The 19700-nt window shown below is 35.7% G+C and overlaps 1 long non-coding RNA gene across 2 annotated transcripts; it reads left to right on the plus strand.

Annotated features, from left to right (window-relative positions):
• Positions 1–4447: 4447 nt before the first annotated feature.
• On the plus strand, positions 4448–10990 carry LOC118597898. Of its 2 annotated transcripts, XR_004946902.1 has the most exons (4): positions 4448–4878; positions 5208–5355; positions 5566–5636; positions 10778–10990. It is a non-coding gene; the product is annotated as an uncharacterized LOC118597898 (long non-coding RNA). The 2 variants fall into 2 exon arrangements; XR_004946901.1 differs by having other exon boundaries at positions 4448–5355.
• Positions 10991–19700: the final 8710 nt, after the last annotated feature.

Here is a 19700-nt window from a genome sequence, read left to right on the forward strand (position 1 = left end):
TTGGAGGCCTCTTCAGCCTCATACAGGTCAGTCTGTGAAAATGTTGTCTCATATAAAACCGGTGATAGAAATCGGGGAACACTCTTTTAGGGTGAGGAGCTCGGTCACCCAGAGAGAGGTCGGAGTAGAACCACTGCTTCTCCCCAATGAGAGGAGTCAGTTGAGGTGACTTGGGCATCTGGTCCGGATATAAGGAAAACTCGATTTGGTGATATATTGCGATATTTCACTTGGCGATGTTTAAAGTTTAAAATATTTTATTTATGACCGTCCTTCAACATCCTACGACAAGATCTTGGCGTCGTTGTTTTGGTTACTATGAGACATGTACTACTTGGTTTTTACTTGTGATTGGTATCAAACCTAAACTCTCCACCATGTTGCTGCCATTATGAGTATACAGCGCAATGCTTGATGTTGTGATCATTAAATAAAATTAGGTTAAAAATTTTATTGTTTTAAGAGTCATACTCTTAAAATAAAAAACAAAAAATAAAAACTGTTCTGGTATGGATATTGGGCTATATCGTGATACGCATCGTATCGAGAGACACGTATCGGGATATGTATCCTATTGTGAGACACATATCAGGATAAGTATCCTATTGTGAGACACGTATCGGGATATGTATGGTATTGTGAGACACGTATCAGGGTATGTATCGTGTTGGGAGACACGTATCGCGATATGATGCATATCGCAAGATGCATATCAGGATATGTGTCCTATTGTGAGACACGTATCGAGATAAGCATCGTATTGTGAGACACGTATCAGGATAAGTATCGTATTGTGAAACACGTATCGGGATAACTATTGTATTGTGAGACATGTATCGCGATATGATGCATATCGTAAAATGCATATTGGGATATGTATCCTATTGCGAGACACGTATCGAGATATGTATCGTTTTGTGAGACACGTATCGGGATAACTATTGTATTGTGAGAAAAGTATCGGGTTATGTATTGTATTGTGAGACACATATCGCGATATGTATTGTATTATGAGACACGTATCGTGATATGATGCGTATCGCAAGATGCATATTTGGATATGCATCCTATTGAGAGACACGCATCGAGATATGTATCGTATTGTGAGACTTGTATCAGAATAACTATTGTATTGTGAGATATGTATCATATTGTGAGACACGTATCGTGATATGTATCATATTGTGAGACGTATCGTGATATGTATCATATTGTGAGACGTATCGTGATATGTATCATATTGTGAGACACGTATCGTGATACATATCATATTGTCAGGCTCTTGCCAATACACACCCCTACCTGGACGTCTCCCTGGTGAGGCGTTCCGGGCATGTCCCACTGGGCGGAGCCTCCAGGGAAGACCAAGGACACGCTGGAGAGACTACGTCTATGTCTCAAGAAGTTGAATGACAGATGTTTGGAAAGGAAAAAAAAGTAACCCATATTAATTGATCAAAAACTCAAACAGTTGACCATCTAGTCTTTTTTAAATCAGAAAATTCAGTTTTGTACGTTTTCATTTGTAATAATTTATTCATTTTTTGGTACAACTCTTTGGTATTTACTCATATTTTATCTCTTTCTTGCCATATTTCGCTGTTACTTGTGCAAGGTTTCTTCTTTTAAACTAATTTTTTGTCAAGCTAACATCCTGCTCTGCAGTTGTTTCAAGAAATTTAAGAAAAATACATTTGCTTGCAGATGTTTAGAAGCTTTTCTAAAGTGGCAGTCAACAAGATGAGACAAGACTTAGATTTGCAGCCAATTCTATTTATATTTTTGTTTACACACTGACGGTACATCACTGCCTCAGGTATACAGTTAATGCAATTTCACTCACAATTCCCTTTTCTCTGTTCTGCGTATTTAAATCTTTACTGATATGTATTTATTTGTGGTTTTTCTTCCATTCTGAGGCTTGTATAATTGGGCTCAGGAGGAATGAAAGCAGTGATGGAGATACAATCACAAACTTCAAGCTTCCATCTCAACCAACACCACCACCCAGGCCTCGGGGGCTCGGGGCTGATCGATTAACTCACATTTCCATTCCAGGAGTCTCTGAGAAGCTAATCAACACAGCTCTGCTCCCCATAGGCAGGCTCCATTCCCACGATATTCCTGAAATCGGTGTATTTTCAGCTTTTGTAGTCTGGATGTCTCCATTCAGGCCGTCTGCAGCTTCAAAGGAAAACGCCTGTAGAAAGGAAAATAACTATGTAGTCGAGCAGCTTTGTTTGGTTTGATCTTTGTTTTATTGTTTGGTTTTGATTTACCGTCAGCTCTTAGCTTTTTGAATAGCTGGAATTAATTGGATTACAACAATTTCGACTGAAAATTGATTTAATGAACTGGAAAATAGCTTTATTAAATGGGATTGATTTGGAGTGCATTTAATTGGCTTTATTTATTTATAGGTGTTTGCTTTTGCTGCAAACTGCCCAAGGAGTGCCCTGGTGGAAAGTGGTGCTTTATAAATTGAACTAAAATTCAATTGAACACGTCTCGGGTCACGCTTTTCAGCGTAAAACTTTTACAACCTTTTTCCTGGAAACATTTTCCGGTGGCGGCACCGTCACCGGCTCTTAACATTTGGAGGAATAAGTGGATGTGTGTTGTATGATTACATAAATGCTTCCCTGCTTCCTCTCTTACTCTGATGTTGCATCACCGATTGTCTGACTGCATCCAGATGCTCCAGGTCTTTGTGCAGCCGCTTTTATATGACTGCTCCTGCTGGCAGAGAAGGAAGAATTTAGCTCTGTAAACACTAGTAGGGTGTATATACTTAACATCATTCTGCTGAATATGACAGTTCTGGTACAGAATTTTGTAAAATGCAGACTTGGATAAACTTGACTTTTATTAAAAAATAAAAAATCTAATCAAAAACATTTTCTGTGAAAAAGATAAAAATTAAACTGTTTCAGAATAGTTCAGCTAAATTATTTTAATAAAACCTTGACAGAAATTGAAATACAAAGTACATGTTTGGGACGAACAGCAAGATATTTTAGGAGTGTCCTTTAGTTAGCATTCAAAGTTATATTCCAAGTCATAATCAGTCAGTTGTTACTACACAAAGCCGCTATATTATTTGGTGACAGAGGCCGAATTCCTCCCCATCACTCAGATTGTAGCCGCATTTGAAGATGTAGTGGTGTCAAAGTGTTTAAATGGCCAATATCATGCTTTTAAGTATTTCAGCATAAACTATATCCATATCATCATATAGTACACTTGACACACTAAAGAACAAACTATTTATGAAATATTAGTTATTTTTGTGAGTTTTTTTTCTACCCGGTAGTAAGACGACTCGATCTCTTAATTATTCTTTTCTAACAAAAAAACAAAAGTATTTTTTGAACTAAATGGGGGGGGGCGGGTGTGAATTTCCAAGCCATTGAATGTAAATAAAAGAGATAAACCTCTGCTTTGAGTCTGTTTTTCCTTCATCTTCCTTGTTTGACCTTAAGGCTTTAACTGAGGGCGTGTTTTGCTGCTTTTTCATTTTAAAAAAGCACCAACAGATAACACCGCATGCCTCTCCTCCTCCCGCAAGGAGGAGTGCAGCACGAGGCAACATTATTAATTAAGTCAAACTTTTGAGTTGTTTTATTTATTTATGGTTTTAATTATGACCTATTTTTAACATTTTACATGAAATGAGTTGTGTGTCAAGCATAAAAAATTGCAATTTCTTAAGTCTGTTGGCGTCCCAGGCGGCTGCCTAGCCTGCCTATACCCAGCCCGGCCCTGATTTTCCTCAGAGTGGGCTCTGATGAAAATGAGGTTGTTGGTGTTTTTAACATGTTCTTGTGGTATTTTCCTAGTTTCCTGAAATTAAGCTTAAAATGGAATTTCTGAATATTTCTTGATTGGAATTAACGTGAATCAGGAACAGACGAAATAATGCATTTTGGAAAAAATAAAAATAAAGATCAGAGAGCTGTGGCAGGCCAGCTGCGGGGGGTTGTGTGCCAATGGCCTTGCTCAGAACTCAGATTTTCATTTCTAATGAACCCCTTCCGCTCTGCAGAAACTATGTCCTTCAAAACGATTTTGGCTAAAAAAAAAAAAATAAACTGCATAAATAAAAGACCACTGGGATTGCTTTTATAATAGATCAAAAGATGTTTAGAGGGGGTCTTGAATGAATGAATGAATGAAATGGTTTATTTCAAGCAATCAGGTCATAATACATAACATATCACTTAATGAATCGCAAGTAGATCGCTTGAAAGGGAGTGGAAGGAAGCGAACTTATATAATCCCACCCCGACTCGACCATACCATTTACTGAATATCAAATATTTATAGATTCAGGCTAAAAATAAAAGGTCACGCTGGATATGTGCAACACATTAAGACTGAACGTTTTTGTTGCATCTCTGACAGGAAGTGTCTCCAAAGTATCGGCAATCAGAGGTGGTCATCCAATTACCTCGGTTGGTTCAAGTGGTAATTTGAGTTTCTGCAGTTTTTCTGTCAAGTTAAAAAACAAAAAACATTTTGTTCTAAAATTTTGCCTCAATAAGGACTTTAGTCCAGACAACTTCCCTTTATTCCAAAAGCAGCTCCATTCTGATCACTCTGATGATTGAAACATGTTTCCATATTTCCAAAAAGACTCTAAACAACAGATGTTGACTGCAGCGTAAACAACAGATGGCAGAGTTCACATGAAGTCCATAGCTGAGAAAGAGAATCCACACTCCAGCTGAGGAAAGTGAGGCCAAACCTAAAGTGTTTATGTTACCAGTTGTCCTCAGGTTAACGTCGTCTGGTCTCGCTCTATGAGTTCTCACCTTCAAATTAAATTCAGCTTAGCTAACGGAGAACAAACCAGGCGTTTCTTCTGCGCCCGATCAGGTATGTGGCGCTCCTGAAACTCAATACTCTTTGTATGATTTGAGTGAGTTATATCTTATAAAAGTGGAGTTTAGTAGAGCAACAAATGGAAGACCTTGTATGACCTCTTTATTAATGACAGCCCTGTAAAGAAAAAGATCTCGAATGCATTTTTTCACCTTCACCAATCTGTGGTGTCAGAGGAAAAAAAATATTTGATGAAAGGAATATGTTGGTCTCTAGTTTCAAGAGGAGATGGACAAAAAATGTATTTTTCAGTCTGAAGAATTGAAAATCAAATCCAGGATAATCTGAAAGCTGCCAACACCCTGACACTTTTTCTATTTTAGAGATTATACATTTAAAGAAATGGGTTTGGAGGAGGGTCTGCATCCCTGTGATCCATTATCTTCTCCTCGCCGCTCCTGCTCTCTTTTGTCTCTCAAGCAGTCACTCTTACTATGTTAAGACAAAGCACAACGAGGGCTAATCGCACAGGTCTGTAAACCCTAATCTCTCCAATCCTTTTCTCATTTGTGTCCTCGGCGTCTTCTCGTGTGATCGTAGAAATGATCTGCGGAGGAAATGACTTCGATCTCTTTCAAGATATCAGAAAATATTACCGTTGCTATCGTCGTTTCAATTAGGCCTTGATGCTTGGCTGAAACCCAGCAGCCAGGTGAAAGCTATGCCGTTTTACATTTCCAGGAAAAACACGCGGAATTCCTCCCACGCTGGACCGGTCACATGGTCATCGGGAGTGTCCCTGCTCTGCAGAGGTACAGTAATTGGAAGGAAACATTGATTCAGAAACAGCAATGTGGTTGTTTTATGTTGATCAGGAAACAAGGGAGAAGGTATTGAAAGGGGATTGGACGATTTCCAAGCTTACAGATTGTTTCTTGTGTTTTGCTAACTTGAAAAGGCTAAATAATTTGGGTTTTTTCTTTCTTCTGAGAAGTTCCTTTGGTGTTTAAATGAGATCTTTGCACACTTTGAGGGGAAAGACTGAAGCAGATCTTAATCACATCATTCCATAAAAAACTGGAGGTCTAATAGAAATAATTACAATAATTGCTGGTTGCCCTTCCTTCCACCTTTAAAGGGGCCATACCATAATCTTCTTAAGGCTTTCAGAGGAAACTATATCCATATATATGATTATATTTTACCTTTAGAACACTAAAAGACAAATTATTTATGAAATATTAGTTATTTTGTGAGTTTTTTTTCCTCGATTCCTGATGTTTTTTCATTGTATGGCGCCATTTAAAGGGCCTAATAAAATGCAAAATCAACTTTTTTGAGGTTCTAAGTGTATTATAATGTTAATTCTGCACAAAAATTAACCTCAAAGCGATATTTGGATCCATTTATCCCGGTTTCACACTGGACATGGAAGCGCTGTGAAGCAGATATCGCTTCACAGTGATCAGGAAAAACGCTTTCATTTAATAAGCATAATGTGCACATCCATCTTTGGAAAAATGTGGAAGTTTTCATGGGTCGAAATGACACCCAGAAGGAGCAAAAGTCCTCAGAAATCGAATCATCTTACAAAAGAGCTCAAGAAAATATCTCGTATTTCTTAAAATAAAAAAAAAAATACTTAAAGTGCTAAAGGTAATATATGATCATAAATATGGAGTTTACTCTGAAAGGCTTAGAATACCATGATATAGGCCATTTAAGGTGAAGGTGTCAGAAGTTGTGTGGTTACATGGAACATACTACAGAAGGACTAGAAACTTACAGAACTCCTTCAGTTAAATGATTTTTGAAACCCCAACAAAACGGCTTATATAGTGCACTAAGTAGTGAATGAGTTCAAACACAACCCCAAATGTACTGTGGAAGAATTAAGTAAAACAGATGCAGTTGTAGATAATTAACCAATGAAAGGTTGTGTGTCTGAGGTCAAAACAGAACAATATTGAAGACATTATTACTAAAACTAAAGACAAAAAAAGACTAAAAACACAAGCTGCTTTTTTATAAAAAGAGTGTAAACTGAACATCATGCAGACGTAAAATATTCGATTATCAAAAAACTAACTTATCCCAGTACTTTTTAAAAGTTTTCTTTTTAACTAAATTTTGTCCCCCATGAGGTAGATGAGGCCTCTGCTAATTGGATAATTGGTAATTCAGTTCCTGGCATTCATGGTCTAAATGTCAGTGTGTCCTTGAGCAGGACACTTAACCTCACATTACCCTCCATACATTCATCAAATTGAGCAAAATGATGAATAAACATTGAGATAAATCATCTCGATTGAAAAATAAAAGAAAAATGTTTGTGGATCAAAATGATGTCACATGGAAGATGTAGGAATGTTTTGGTTTTTCTTTTGTAAAATGTGTTTTGAGTGGTTGTGTAGATCATTAAATACCCAATATTTTTGGGGAAACAGATCAGTATAAGAAGAAATCACCTGCTATATTTAAAACTGGTGAGTAAAAAGCTGTTTGATTTCTTGGCTTCATCAAAACGTCCCTATTTGATTGTAATTTTATACTTTAAAACAAAAGAAAATGTTCCATTCAACATTTTATATGGTGACATCTAAATGACTCTCTCTTTGACATACCTAAAAGGAATCAATGTACATGAGCTGATTGTAAAAGTTGGTAACTTTAGCTCTTCACTACTATGCAGTGTTGCATGTCTGCTTTATTATCCACTGAAATGACGTTATTCGCCTCAATGGTTGAACAGTTAACGTTAGTCAGAAGAACATCAACAAGGATTTATATGGAAAACTAGCAGCATCAGAGGCAAAGATACATTTTTGAACCCAGAATGCAAGGCTATGTCTGAATTCTTTCACTATATAGTGTGTTCACTAATTTGTAGGTAAATCTATAATTCCAAATCAAGTGCTCTAGAAGTTTCCCACAAGTCTTTGCAAAGAATAATAATAATAAAAAAAACATGTTTAAATGTTTATTAAGCAGGATATACGTGTGGAACTAAAACATAAATGCTCTTTTACTAAACGTGGCGATATCCAGTCCAATATATTTTAAGAAAGGTTCCAATTTCTTTGTAAAAAGATCCCCTTTGTGGTGCAGTCAGTAAGTCAGATAGTCAGAGATTTAGTTCCAGATTACTTTTTAAATTCAGGGCACTACATAGTCCTGCCCTCTATTATACTAGTTTTTAGTAGGGATTAGGGTGGGAATTCGGACATAGGCCCAGTGTTTTTAGTTGTAAATTGAATCAAATCAACCTTTATTTTTAGGGCATTTTTCTGACTAAAGTAGCTCAAAATGCTTCACATATTTTTTTTTTCCATATTTAAAAACCATAAAGACAAAAAAGATATAAAAACACAAACAATGCCCTCCAACCCAGAGATTTTAAAATGTGTTCTCGCCCCCTGGTTATCCTGTTGTAGTTGAAGGTTTGATATCCTTCTTCTGGGAAGACCAGAAAGCAAGGCATTACTATTATCTAATGTGATAGAAATAAAAGCATGCATTAGGACCTAGATGCAGGAATGGGCAGACTTTAGAAACGTTTTTAAAGATGATTAAAATTCTGTTAATTTATGGAATAAAATTGATCTCAGAGTCAAAAACAACACCCAGATTTAGAAAAAAATATATTTCTTTTTGATTAAATCATCTCTCGTCTTCAAAATTGATCTTCTTGTGCAACAGCCCCTAGTGGTTACTTAGTGAATCGCATCTGATTTCATTAACTTTCATTTTCAAATAAGATTTAATCTGGAAGTGATTAGGTTGTAGCATGTAAAAAACAAAAATTGAGTAGAAGTTAATTTGTAATTTACTGCAGTCTCAATTTTAGAGTTCTTAAATATAATCCAAGCCTTCTCTGTCATCCGTACCCCTCCCATCATCTGATAAAGGATGCAACATGTAAAACATGCAGCTCTGTGGCATTTTCCTGTGCTCCGCCCAGGTCCTTGTGCTGCATCATCTACCTCAACACACATACTGACCGACCTCAGATGACTTTGCAGACACACTCTGCAGTCTACCAGTCACGTGTTAAGCTCCCTCCCTCGGCGTGGGCTCGCTTTAGGTCTCATCTCTGCATACATCTGTGTTTCTCATCCAAACACAAACCTAAGAGTTAAAACTCTCATCTTCCAACAGATTGTTTTTGCTTGAATCTTATTTTGCTTGGATTTTTTTTTTTTTTTCTTTTTGGTGAACAACTAGAAATTCTGTTACCATGGGGCTGAATGCAAGAACAGAGTCGATGTAAATTGTGTTATCTGCCCATTTGCAACTCTGCAAACAAGCTCCCTAAAAGCAGCTTTGACGTGAGGGATGCTTTTCTTCGCCACACAATTACAACATTCGTCCCCTTAAATGCCCGCCTTCATTTGTTCTGCTTTCTTAATCAGTTCCTTTCAAGAATCTACAAATGTCTTCTTCCGACAAAGTAAAGTTCAGGAAAAGGTCAAAACTTGGAAATTTCATGGAATGTGGCCCGTCCTTTACATCACTGTCAGTTGCTAAAATGAGCAGATAATGTAAGTCAGGAGAGTCAAAAGGGGCCAAAACCCAAAAATTCTGACCGAACAAGACAAACATTTATTCAACCCACCAAAACTAACATTTTAAAACTTTAAAACCATAACTTTTTAACTTAATTATGAACTAGATATTTACCATAACCTGTGATAATGCTAAAGTGAGTGCTGGAAGCTGAATTTGGCAGCTGAAGATTCTAGTGCCAATAGCTGAAGATGCTGGAATTGATAGATAAAAATGCAAGCTAATAGCTAAAAACGCTGAAGCTGATAGCCAGCTAAAATATTAGCTAAATGCAAATTAGCCTTAAATAAAAACAAAAAACCTTAGGTTAGCCAAAACCACTCGCAAGTAGCTGAAAAAACAGTTAAACTTCATAATATCCAAAAAAATGAAAAAAAAATAGCTAAAACGGCTAGTGTGTAGCTAAAAAAACAGCTAAACTTCAAATATCCTAAAAAAAAGTCTAAATTAGCCAAAGCAGGTAGTGTAAAAATGTTGGCTTAACTCCAAAATAGCCCCCAAAACATTTTTTTAAAAAGCCTTAATTAGCCAAAACAACTAGCATGTAACTTAAAAAATAGCTAAACTTCAAATACCCTAAAAAATCTGAAAAAAAGTCTAAATTAGCCAAAGCAGCTTGTGTGAAAATGTTAGCTTAACTCCAAAATAGCCCAAAAAAGAACTTTTAAAAAAGCCTTAATTAGCCAAAACCACTAGCATGTAGCTGAAATATAAACTAAACTCCAAATTAGCTTAAAAAATACCTAGTCCAAAAAGCTAGCAGAATGTCAATTTTTAAAATTTTAAAATCCTAACTTTTTAACATGAACAGTAAAAAAGGCAGGAATTTATTCCAGAATAAATCAACTTAAACCTTAAATAACTTTCAATATTTTGCTCTTCATAAAATATACATTTTGTCAAATTTATATTAATTAGAAATAAGCACAAGATAACGTCTGACCATTGATAATAATAAAAGGTTCTGGAGGGCCCGGATCCGGCCCCCCGGGCCTTGACTTTGACACACGTGATGTAAGTGGAGTAAATCAGCTGTTGCCGCGGTCTTCTCTCTCTGTGGTGCATTGCACCACCTGATTCCAAGAAAGCAGATCTGGTCATCTTAAATGATACCCTGGATTGTGTGCCGTTTAAATCAATCATTTCAAGTGGATCGGCGTCATCTGACTCCGAGAGCTCGCGTCACACCGTCGGGCTAATTTATGGGGTCGCATGGGGAATATGGCTCTGGCTGCAGTGACAGTGTAATCAAGGTGGGATCCAGAGTGCAGAAGCTCGGGAGCATAAATCAACCGGCGAAGCAGCAGCCATATAGCCCTGGGTGGTGAGCTACAGAGTATGTGAATTCATGATATCGGACAAACGTCCTTTTGTCTCATTTTGGCAGGAACGAGCCACCCAGATGCAGAACGCAACAATGGCGTTTAAAGGTACCCCCCCACTGCTCAGCTGCCAGTATAAAGCACCTTTTCATTAAGCACTTATTGTTTAAGCCTTTAGAGGTGGAGATATATGTGCAACACAGAAGGAAATGCTTGAAAACAATGGAGGTGAAGCAAAAGAAGTCTGATCAATGTTTTTTCATATGACCAAAATATATAAAAAAAAAAATAAAAAACAAACAAAAAAAGAAGTATTTACCTCCTAAATTATGGAGCCCCTAAAGGACCATTAAAGTTTAGGGGAATTTTTTTTTAACCCATTTAGTATGGAGCCCCTAAAGGGACATTTAATTTAAAGCAAAAAAAAAAAAAAAAAACATTTTTTTTATTTAGTACAAGTTCCTAAAGTGACATTAAAATTATATTTAAAAATTAGGTTAGGTACTCTCTAAATTACAAAGCCCCTAAAGGGACATTTAAAGTTGAAAAAATAAAATAAAATACCTTTTTTTTACTCCTTTAGTACGGAGCCCCTAAAGGGACATTGAAGTAAAAAAAAAATGTGTTTGATTTTTTTTTTTAAAATAATTTTACCTTTTTTTTCTATTTATTTATTTATTATTTTTTATGTCAATGTCCCTTTGGAGCTCCATACTAAACAGTTTTTTTAAGTGCACATATTGTTTATTGTGTTTTCCACTTTATTTAACATCCACCCTGATCTTCTTCTGCTGCTTTTCTTCAAACAACCATTAAATGTGGTTCTAAAAACACAAAATAACACTAAGCTGGAAACTATCCAAAGTACTTAAACACATTTTTACACCTGATTATAAAAAAAAACTTATATACTAGTATATAAAATGTAAGTACTTGTTTTATGATAATACATCCTTATTATAAAAACATCTTATTTTAAGAAAAAATATAGCAAAACACTTTTTAACCTTTCTTTGAGGATGTCAAGAAAGGCTTAAATTAAGGAAACTGGAAAGTTTTTGACTTGTAACAAAATACAAATGCATGTAATGAGAGTAAACACACTTATATGTAGTTTTTAGGACAAATATTTCTTAAAATGTTTCCATCCAGTTTTTCTTTTGGATGGTCTAAAAATTGATTGTTGTAGCTCTTAAAATTCAATATTTGAGAAAAATTGTACAAATATGCTTACTTCACAGAAATAAGACTCTAGAGCAGTACATTTATTTTAAGAAATGGTAATTCCAATTAGTATACTTAAATATGAGTGTTAAGGCTAATTTAAAAATGTAATTTTGCCTTAAAAGGGTAGCACAACTTATTTTAAGAAATCTTGTCAATTCTATTAGTTACATTTGGCTTTAAACAAGAGAAAAACATCTTGAATTCTAATTATTTATAACTTGTTTTAAGAGGTACATGTTTCTCAGTGCAGGCCACTTTGAAGGGATTTTTGGGATCTTTAACAATGCAGGTCCAGGATGGATCATTCTTGTTTGGAGAAAACAAAGATCCTCAGAGTGCTGGCGGCTCCTTTCCAGAGAGCAGAAAATCACTTTTCTAAATCTGTACATTCTCCAAAACTAAACTGAGGGGACGTTTTGCCCAACAGGTTTTTTTCAAGCACATAAAAGGTGTTTTTTTTTTAATAAGACAATGCATATCCTCATACATGTGTAAATGAAGCAGCTGATGGGTCCTTCTAATTGGATCCTTGACAGAAGAGCAGAATGAGGCTCCAGCGACGGGAAAACCCAGGTGGGAGTTCTGGTTGCAGATGGAGGGAAATGATCCTGAACTTCCTCCTGAGCTTTAACCATAAAAAACTGTGTACATCATTTCTCAAAAGCAGCCTTTTGTTCCTCTAAAACAAATCTGAAGGACTTTAAGTAAATTGACATTTGTTTTTAAAAAGTAGTGTGTATTTTATATGTTAAATGGAACTCGCTTTGTTTGTGACGACTCTTAATACGACTTATTAAACTTCTCAAGTTTTAAACTCACTTCTTGGTTTGTCACAAATTGACCTGTAAGAAGTAACCCAGGAAAGAGTAAGATATAAAATGGCCACACAGCCTCATGAGAAACTAAAAAAAACACAAAAATAATTATTATACAGTCAGCTAAGAAGTAAAATAAAAATAAAAAATAAAAACTGGAGAATAAAAAGGTTGAAACACTCATTTCAACAACAGAAACATTAATTTCTAGAAATCAGCTCCTTAAATGCAGACACTAACGACTAATTCCAGACACTTGTGAGCACAGAGTGAACCAAAAGAGGGCGGGGTCTATGTGGGAGGAGCCACAGCACAGAAACTACACCAGAAATTAAAATACAGAAACTAAAACAAAGACTGAAGACACACCTTTTTTTACTTTATTAACATGAAAGAAAATAATTAAATATATATATTTTTTTTTTGAGGATTACTCTTTTTTTTAATCAAAAAAAAAAGAATGTTACAGCCTGTAGTAAAATCTATGAAACACTGAAATAACTCACTCTGTTAGTTTTTTATTTTATTTTATTTACATTTACTATTTGTGAATATGTTCATGCTAAGCTGTAACAATAATTTATAAAGAGACTCTAAGATGAGTAAGTATAAAAACACAATCACACCGCTTTTCTCTTTCAGAATCTGCTGGAATTATCAATTTAAAAATTAATCTAATGCTAAAACAATATCATTTTATATCAAGATTAAAAGAAGAGATGTAGGATTTGTGACAAAAGTGTTCCCAGTGGACATTTCATTATGAATATGCTATTTTTAGGCAAAATCTTAAAAAAAAGAAATTCTAGACTTAATTTCTGCAGAGCGACAGTAGTTGAGTAGAAATCTGCTTCAACCCCAGACCCTCTTCCCATCCCCGTTGCTGAGAGCTCTGTTTGCTCTCTCGCTAGCTTACAGCCCCAACCTAACATAAAAACAAAGACGTTCCTGGATCTATTTGTTTGTCAGAACGGAGTGGTTCAACGATCCGTACAAAGAAATACTCAGAAATGCAATTGTATTCCAAATTTTCTCAATGCTACACACTTCAAAAATAAGACAAGATGCAATTTAATAAAAAAAATAAATAAATAAAAACCTGAAGAAATGAGAAGTCAGTTTAACACAAGAATTTGTGTTTTTAATTCCCCCCTCCAGTCATTCTTTCAGTCATGATAATGAGTTTTATTGACCCCAATTACTTTCCAATTACAATCAAGATATTGCATTTTTAGGTAGTTTTCTTTTAAACATTAAATATTCATTTTAATTATTTTAGTGAATCTGGTAACTCTGGTAATTTTCTAGGCTAAGATTTATTTATTTATTTATATATATATATATATATATATATATATATATATATATATATATATATTTATCAATGAAAAAAACATAACTTTGCACAAAGAGCTCGACTTTAAATATGTGCAGTTTTTCCTCATAATGTACATAAATGTTTATTTACTTACTGAAGATCTTAATGGAATGATGACAACTGGGCAGTCCGATCCCCGGGTGCATGTTTCACTTAATTTAGTTAAGATAAAATGTTTAAGAAGACTGAACATTGAAGCCAAATTAAACTGCCAAAGTGCTGTTCTATACATTTTTAAAGTGTAGGAAAGGTGTGAAATCTGGTGGTAAAGAAAACTAAAAAAAAAAGAGAAAAAGTCTTTTAAGTTTTGTCTCCCTCTTTAAATAAAAGTAGTTATGTGTGTGAAACTGATTTTAACAAATCAGAATTTACTGTCAAGGTAAATAAAAAAATAATAATAATATGTTTTTTCTTCCAAATTACTCTAAATCTTAAGGCTGTTTCCAGTGGTGGACTTAGCAGTTTTGGGGGCCCAGACAAACAATAACATGGGGCCCCATGCAGTGTTTTGTTTTTGTTTTTTTTTAAATAATTTCTCTTTAAAAATGTCCATTAAATAACTTCCTTACTGGTCCACTTTTAGACACTGCCAATGTCAAGAATTCACATTTTTTATATGAATTTATATAGCAAATCCCATTTAAATGTCAAAGAAACATATTTTATAAATGTCTAAATTTCTGTAGATGGAATAATCTATGAGCAGTCTGATGTCATTTAAGTAATTTAGTTTTTTTTTTTTGACAGTTAAATAATAATGGGCGTGGAAATAATTTTAGTCTTTTTTTTTCAGTTCAGCCTGGGGCCCCTAAAGTGTTGGGGGTCCCAGGCAATCGCCCACCTTTGCCTAATAATAAGTCAAAATGGCTGCTTCCGTGAAATCCCAAAAATACTTTTGGCGGGAAATATTTAGCTGGTTTTCAAAACTTTTTGGTGAGAACAACTCATCTGTTCGTATATAATCTTTTGACTACTTTCTGCAAAATTTGATGATAGCTAATTCAAAATGAATTTTTTTTGTGGATTTCATCAAGAGATTTTAAAAAGCGTATTAACCCTTTAACTACCTGCTCAACCAAATGGTGGAAAACATTTAGAAAACATGTTTTTATAAATATTGATTTTGTGTATTATTCCCCAAGGTACAGAGCCATAAAGGGAAATTTGAAAAAAAAAATGAAGTAAAAACCTTTTTTTTTTTCAAAAAATAAAATAATAAAAGAATCCTAGTTACTAATGCATGCACATCCATTAGTAACAAGAACTTTTTTTTTAATTCATTCAATTTTAGAAAAAAACGATAAAAACTGTTGTCATCTGGTGCACACCAGTTACTAGCCAGAATTTCTTCGGATAAAAATTAAGGTAGTAAAAAAAAGAAAAAATCTGAATAGTAATTGCTGTGCACCAGGTCGTAACTGGTGTGAAATATGTAAGGGACCGTCCTCCGCTTCGCGTCGGACGGTTTAGGCCTCCGCGTCGTGCGTTAATTTCTCAGAACGCACACTTCGTCGGGTATTATCCCGCTTATACCATGGTCATTTACAAAATAAATAAACATTTAATCAATATTTAGTACTTTATTCTTGTTGTTTCTTTGGTTTAGCTAATTTTTTCACAAAAAAGCGGACTATTTGATCATCCGTGATGCGGTTTGTTGTCACGGTGATATGGAACATGGCATGAAGCCGGAAGCCGTTACAGACCTCAGCTGCAGCGGTAAAGTGTCGCTGTTTTGAAAGAAAGACCCGGACAAATTAGGATATTTTTCTTCTTTTTCTGTCGTTAATCCTTCAGTGAGCAGCTAGAACATATTCAGCTTCTGTCTGTGTTTCATTTCACGGCAGGTTCGTTCTTCTGAGCTGCTCTAAAATGAGAAACTCCCTCTTGTGGTGAAACAGAAGACTACACCTTTCATGTCGAGTGGTGTTTTATTAGAAGGAGAATAACCAATTTGTCAATATTAATTTACCTTACAAAAGCAGAGGAATATAAATGCTGGTCGCTACAATAAGTTGAATAAAGCATCAGTTCAGAGAGAAAGTTCATCCATTACTGCTTGTTTTGTCCAGACGATGAAGGAAAAATGTGTTTTAAAGAAGCCTGAGCAGTGATATCGAACGTTTGGTCTGTGTGACCGGAACTTCTTTTTTAGGTGTGCGTTATTACTGTGCATTATCAGTTTTTAATGCACACCCAGCAGCCAATCAGAATCGAGTATTCACCCAGACCATGGTATAATTTGTTTTAATAAACTTCTGAAAAAAAGTTCTGGTTAGTATCCAAAATCTGATTTTTTATTTTTTTTATTTTTGTTTTTATTATTATTTACTTTTTTTTTTTTGTAAATTTACATTTTTTTTCTCTTCTCATTTTCTTTACAGACCCTCTACATATTTTTTTAGGAGAAATACGTTTTTTCTTTTTTTACATTTTTTTTTTTATTTGATGTCCCTTTAGGGGCTCCATACAAGGCAGTAAGCAGCAGAAAAAATACCTTTTTTGGTTGTTTTTTTTTTCAATTATTTTTGGGTAGTCAAAGGGTTAATTCCAACAAATGTCAATTATTTGATTCAATGTTGTGAAACTAAAAGGAAACTCCAATGGTCCCAGTTTACTGTTAACCCTTTAACACCTGTAATGTCACAGAGATGCCTAAATAACATTCTTTTTTTTTTACAAACGGTAACATTTTACCTTGGTTACACAGGCATTCCAGTGGATTCTGAAGTGAAGAAAAGCAGGATGCTGGAATTATGTTGGTCTCCTACACAGTAGAAGTGATACGAGATGTCAAAAAAACATTAAAGAGTTAATAAGTCTGAGCATCATGTATGAGGAACAAAATCTGCAACTATGACTTCTTAGTCAAAATGTTTCCTGCTTCTGCACTGCAGAAACTAAAAGTGCTTTAATATTTCTTTCCTTTTAGCTTTAAATATGTCTTTGCCTTTTAAAAAAAATGATATTTTTGCCACACTTGACTGTGTTTCTTGACACTGCAGCCCATTAGCTCAGGTTAAAGACTTGCAGCCCAGATAAGAGCGATGCTCGCTCCACCAAAGTTCACAGATCAAAGAAGTGAGATACAATATGTTAATTAGTAGCTTTAAAAGGATTTGGTTGGCATATGTTTGAACTTTGGATTGAGCCAAGCTAGCTGTTGCCCCCTGCCTCTAATCTTGATGCAAAGCTAGACAAATTGCCTCCTGACCTTAACTTCACGCTGAAACACATGCATGAAAGAGGCCCTGCTCTCTCATCAGCATTATAAACAAACAATATATGTCCAAATCATCATCATTTTTCACTTTTTAACATATTTTTTTAAGGAAAAAAGGTTTCCTTTAATTCATCTTTATTTGTGACACAATTCTTTATTTAAATAAATGCTCTTCATTTATCCATCCATCTATTGTCTTCCGCTTACATGATGTAAGGGCAGCAGTCTAAGCAGAGATGCCCAGACTTCCCTCTCCCTGAGCACTTCCTCCGGCTCTTCTGGGGGGATTCCCGCAGCGTTCCCAGGCCAGCTGAGAGACGTAGTCTCTCCAGCGTGTTCTGGATCTTCCTTGAGACCTCCGCCCAGTGGGACATGCCCAGAACGCCTCCCCAGAAAGGCATGCAGGAGGCGTCCGGACCACATGCCTGAGCAACATCAACTTCTCTTTTTTATTATACACACACACACACACACATATACATATATATACGCACACATATTTATATATATATATATATATATATATTTTTTTTTTTTTAATAAAAAACCTAGACTTTCTCAACTCTCCCTCAGAGTTAGAGAACAACATCGCTCACAAACAAATATGTGTTTATCAGTAAAACATGTGAAAAACGTGAAGAGTTCTCAAATAGAACCATGCAAATCTCGCCAAACTGCACTCTGTACTCCTCTGAGACCACTGGCTGAAAGGGAGTGAGATGAATGACAAACATTTCCGTTGGCCTAATCGTCTGATATTGCCTACCAGGTCATGGTGGTCTCCCCTTGTCCTATGGCAGCTCTGCCTGTGTGTTATTGAGCCTGTGCCCTCCAGCTGTTTAGATTGCTATATTTCAAATAATTGAGTCAGGTCACTGGGAGTGAAGCTGCAGAGTGGGTGCAGGAAAGAGTGATGAAGGACGACAGGTTTCACCAGCTGTTGGCTCCTTTTAATTGAATGCATCACAATGCAGCACACCTCATAATCCAAATCCAGACTGGGCTGTTTGTGCAGATTCTATTGGAAGAAATATCCTCTATGGATGTGGGAAAACTGTTCGTAAAGTGATTGATAAACTGGAATGTTGCATTGACTGTACATGAGAACTGGACTGAGTGAGAGTGACACATTGACTGTAAATAGAGATGGACACAGATGGATGTGACGTCACCCATACCTTACCTATGGCTCCAGCAAAATGAAACCAATTTAGAAAACACTTTCCCGCGATACGAGGACCACCATTTGGAGCCAGTGGATTGGTCCAAGTCGGTATGAGCCAACGTTTCTATGGCAACCACTCCCACCAGTCAGGAGTCAGCTTGTTCATACCCCTTCCTCAATTTAAAATTATGTTTTTTTTGTATTAATTTTTTACATCTGTCTGGAGAAAACAGATGAAATTAGCCGGTGGGCTAATTTAATGTGTCCCAGTGAAATAAATAAAACTTTTAAACGCAACAACAACACAGAAAACCACTAATTATTTGAAATCTTGTTTATTTTTACATCTTTTCAGAAAAAAACACGCATATTTCCTTTATTGGCACCAGTCATTTCTGATGAGCATCACATCGAACTACAAGAACTGTCAGGACACCGTTTCCCACAATGCATTGCTTTGTAGTCATAAAGGCAGCATGCAGTCAGCACCGTACCTATTTTCTGACTGCGCTCACCTAGGTAGCCGCCTCTTTCTCGTGATACTTTCATGACGGCTCACATGTGACGTCGGTGCAAAAAAAATAACCAGCATGCACTGCGCTGGAGGCGATCTGCATGTTTCAGTCATCTCAAACACACTTAGTGACTTCCTTCTGGCTTCAATGAAATAAAGACAATTTAGTTGCTATTTTTTCGTGATACAGGCGCTGCCATGTTGCAATCAGAAAAAGTCAGTAAGAGGCGATTGGTTTGAATTGGTCTGAGTTTATATGGCAACCACTCCCACCAATCAGGGTGAGCTTAATGGAAGACCACACCCCTACCACTTGAAAGCGGGCTATACAAAATCTGACAAACATTTTGAATATTAGATGTGGGGGCCAGTAGGCTCCACCTACTTTTATTGAGGCATCTCATTGGCCAGTTTATAACTAGTACTGTAGGAAAAAATGTCATGTCTGTTTATCAAAAATTGTTAAAAAAAATGTAGCAGAGCAAGAAGGGTTATTCTGACAAATATGTAATTAATTGCTTTTGTTTCTTCATAGAAGTCTGTGGGATTTTGGAACCGGTGGGAACTTCCTGTTTGAAACGAGAGGGGGGAAGTTTTTATTGAGTTTTAACTTATCAAATAATATCTACACATGTAACATATTCAATATTTTACAGGTCAGGTTCC

The sequence above is a fragment of the Oryzias melastigma genome, linkage group LG21, assembly GCF_002922805.2.
Source record: "Oryzias melastigma strain HK-1 linkage group LG21, ASM292280v2, whole genome shotgun sequence".
In the NCBI taxonomy this organism is placed as follows: Eukaryota; Metazoa; Chordata; class Actinopteri; order Beloniformes; family Adrianichthyidae; genus Oryzias; species Oryzias melastigma.